Source organism: Triticum aestivum, chromosome 7B (genome assembly GCF_018294505.1).
Source record: "Triticum aestivum cultivar Chinese Spring chromosome 7B, IWGSC CS RefSeq v2.1, whole genome shotgun sequence".
In the NCBI taxonomy this organism is placed as follows: domain Eukaryota; kingdom Viridiplantae; phylum Streptophyta; class Magnoliopsida; order Poales; family Poaceae; genus Triticum; species Triticum aestivum.
In genome coordinates this window covers 571,328,335-571,332,283 of record NC_057813.1, presented here as the reverse complement: position 1 = coordinate 571,332,283, position 3,949 = coordinate 571,328,335, and the positions used below count along the sequence as shown (strand labels likewise).

Below are 3,949 nucleotides of genomic sequence, written 5' to 3'. Positions count from 1 at the left end.
AGCTTTTGATGTATCTGGTTGAAGCTTTTTTCATCTACGGTCGAAGCTTTTCTATCAAATGGTTGCAGCTTTTTTCTTTGTAGCAGCCTTGGTTAATGCTTTCTCTATCGTTTCGGGTTGAAGCTTTTTCATCAAGGGTTGTAGCATTTTATGTCGACGGTTGTAGCACTCCGCCATGGCAATGACTGCTTGCAGCTTTTGATGTATCTGGTTGAAGCTTTTTTCATCTTGGTTTGAAGCATTTTGGTTAAACGGTTGTAGCATGAGGGCGTGCGGCAGGTTCTGCAATGCCTCCGCCATGTCTGCAGCGCGAGCGCCGCCGTCCTCGCAGCTCGCCGTTCACCATGCTCGCCATCCATGATGGCAGCTCTCCTGGGCACGGGTTGCAGCAGGCCACGACGCGGTTCTAGCTTCCGCCGGGGCCGGCGAGCGAGGACGGCGAACGGCGACGGGGACGGCCGGCGCGGGTGGCCACCGGCGATGAGGACGGCCGGCGGGGGCGGCGAACGGCGACGGCCAACTGAGATAGAGACCGGCGAGATGAAATAGAGAGAGAGGAAGCAGCGCAGCCGCGTGGGGCGTTAATGGCGAGCAATTTGTGGGCCGATGAAAAGGGGATCGCACAGGTCGCGCGCGACCGGCAGTGGTTCGGCCGGTGCGCCGGCCCCAATCGTTTCCCTTAAATTAAGGGAAAAATATATTTTTTGTTCTCAAACTCTATCGAAAGTATAGAACGATCGCTCAACTTTGAAACCAGCCAGCTCATCCAAAAGTCCGAACTGATGGAGGAAGACAGGCAATATATTTCAACATAACTGTCATTGAACTCGCCACGACGCGCAGCTTACCAGTTCAGGGCGCTACTGTAGGAGGGCTAGCAAGGAGTGCCCGGCGCCGGTGGCCACGGCCTGCAGGATGAGCCACAGCAAGTAGAAGCAGCTGCCGGTGCAGAGCACCGAGCCCATGTCGCAGCTGCCGCTGCCGCGGGAGACAGGGGCGAACGCACGTATAGGGTCGTGGGGGCGAATGCCCCCACTCGATTTTTTGGGCCACCTGTACCAGGGCTTCAGATATGTGGTTTGCCCCCGCTCAGCCCAGGATATTTGCCCCCACAAGCCTGGCTACTTCTTTACTGCTCTGTTATATAAAGCCCAGCCCAGCTTCTCTTGTGTGGGAAAAAGGCAGCAGCGGAGGAGCCCATGTTAGAGAGATCGAGAGAGATCAATGCATACCAGCAGGCTCAAGTCGCTAGAAACGGACGCGTTCGTCAAAAAAAAAAAACCGTACCGCCGAAACGAAACCGCCGCCACCGCCCCTGGCTGCGCCTACAGTCCGCCGGCCGCCCCTCCAGCTATCAGCCTCGATCTGCCGTTCTGCACGTACCGAGTCGCCAGCCGCCCGGCCAAGTTGCCGTCCCTAAGGAGAAAAACTGAAAAATACGAGCGCTACTCATCAAGCCCTAGGTTCAGTTCTAATCTCTCCCTTCTAATTTTCAAAGTATTAGTCTATTCTGATATCATGCTTAAAAGGTACAACCGTACAAGTTGGTAATTAGGTTGATTCAATCTAGCTTCATATAACAATTTCGTATGAATAAGTTAACCACTCCTCAATAGGTTTAGTTCTGTTGGAAGTAGAATAAAATATACAGACTATAGTAATATTCTGACTTGTTGTACGTCAATTTATGTATCATCATTTAACTATTTGACATTGCTAGGAGAGCTAACCGAGAGATATTTTGCAAAATCCACAACTAGCAGTATGCCTGAAATAGTTGATCTGGACAAGCTACGTTGCATACTATTCCTGATGAGGTGATAGTTTGACGCTTTCATGTGAAAAACTATCGTGGGATGAAACTGAAGGAGGTACTATGCTCAAGCTTTTATTTTCATCTATCAATTTTTACAGTCTCTTTATGTTTAAAAATGATTTATTTTTCATGCAGCTTGAAAGCTAGAAATCAAGGACACAACAACAAAAAGGAACGGCATATCCATATTTCTCAAGTTATTCTATCATAAATGGTTAGTTTACTTTTATTTTGGCACTGAACATGTCATAGTAATGTGTGTGATGACATTATCTTATAAGAAATTATATGGTTTTGCTTCTTCGACCCTATATGTATGCTTGTGTGGTTGGTCCTTTAAATGTTCTATTGATTAGTTTGTATACATGTTTCTAGAAAAAAACTTGTATACCTTTTTGCCCCCTCTAGTTTTTTGTCCTGGCTCCGCCCCTGGCGGGAGAGGAACAATGGTTGTCCCGGTGGGAGTGTCGGGCGGCGAGGTTAAGATGGGTGGTGGGCCAGGGTTTGACCTGGGCGTCCTTATGTAAGATGAGGAGCATGGCGCTGCCCAAGTGCCGAGGAGTTCATGGAAACTACCTGGTACAACACGGCTAGGGGGTTCATGGAAACTGCCTCGTGCAACATGGCATGCCGAGCAGGGGACCTTGCCCTGGCCTGCGATGGTGCATCCCCTTCAGCTCCTCGTACCCGTCGTCGTCGACGCCTCCGTGCGGGGTGCGGCAGGCGCGTGACCTCCTCGTGCATGCGCCGCTCGCAGCGCAGGTTGGCGGCCAAGAGCCAGAAGAATCAGGTGAGAGTGGAAGACGTCGTTTCTTTCTCGGCCAGCATGAAGCTGACCACAACATCCCGCGGGAACCGCCGCTTCGCATCCGGCGGGCCGGACATCTCGCCGAGCTCACCGCCGCTGCGAACCACGATACTGCTCTTGCTCGCCATCATCGGCCGAGCTCCGATGACGTTGGACGCTCTGTGGCGGCTGAGCTCGGCCCGCCACTGCGACGTGCTCACCACCTAGCTCCGGTACGGGCGCCATGAGGTGCGGACGAGTTCGACCCCGATGCCGCGCTGCCACTCGATCTATGCCACCCGACGATCCCTCGTTACTGCCTTCTGCTCGCCGCCGCCACAAGCTCTGAATCGCTCAACCTCAGGAAGGAGGCATGCTGCCAGGAGCGGCTGGCACAGCACACCATGTGCTCGACAAAATGGCTACAACAATGATAAGAAGAAATGGAAGAGTAATATTGCCACGTGGACGAAGAGAGGTCAAAACCAGGCCACGCCAACTCAAAAACCACTTCAAATGAGCAGAGGGACTAAACTAATCTGGTTTGATAACTTGGGGATTGAGTTTTGCTGGTTTCAGAGTTGAGGGACCATTTCTATACTTTCATGAGAGTTCAGGGACAAAAATATACGTTTCCCTTAAATTAATGAACATGTGTCCGTGGATGGTTTCGTTTTCCGTCTACAGTAATGAGAGGCGATCGACAGACCATCGATTTCATTTCCACCGGCGAGCCCCTCCCTCCCTCTCTTCCCCTCGTGGCGCCTTGGTGCTGCCAGAGGTGGACAAGGGGACGGCTCGCCGGGTGGATCTACGTACAGATTACGTATGAGGATTGCTACATCTTAGTCGTCTCAGTCCATACTATGTTCATCAATGTTTATGTTCATCAATGTTTATGAGGATTGCTACGTACAGATTATGTGAAGATCCGTGAAAATTTTCTTTTAAATTTTTCTTCTTCTTTACATGCTATGTCACTTGACTGAGATTTGATTTAGACCTAGCCACACCCATTACCTATCTAGGATGCTTTTAGGTGTCGGGGTGGGCTCCCTAGTGTCGTTGTTGGGTCGGGCTGAGCGGCGATGGTGGCGGAGGCTCCTGCGAGTAGTTTGTGCATCTGGTGCTGCCTCGTTTCAGTGGCTTCATCGGCGCGGCCGGTTGCATGTCGGTTTATTCAGTGTGCTTCACATCAAGTTTTCAATCTGGTGGCTAGGTCATTACAGCGGTTGATGCCACTCGCAAATAAACTGCCCTGGGATTTTTCTTCGGCGTCGGGCCCTGCGATGGCAAATCTCGGTGGCTGCCCTGGACTGAGTAGGTGTGACGATAACGCTGATGTT

The 3,949-nt window shown here is 51.3% G+C and overlaps 1 long non-coding RNA gene across 1 annotated transcript; it reads left to right on the top strand.

The window, feature by feature from the left end:
- The first annotated feature begins 1,291 nt into the window (after positions 1 to 1,291).
- Positions 1,292 to 2,064, top strand: LOC123156810 (uncharacterized). Its single transcript, XR_006478437.1, has 3 exons — positions 1,292 to 1,463; positions 1,764 to 1,871; positions 1,952 to 2,064. It is a non-coding gene; the product is annotated as an uncharacterized lncRNA (long non-coding RNA).
- The last annotated feature ends 1,885 nt before the right edge of the window (positions 2,065 to 3,949 follow it).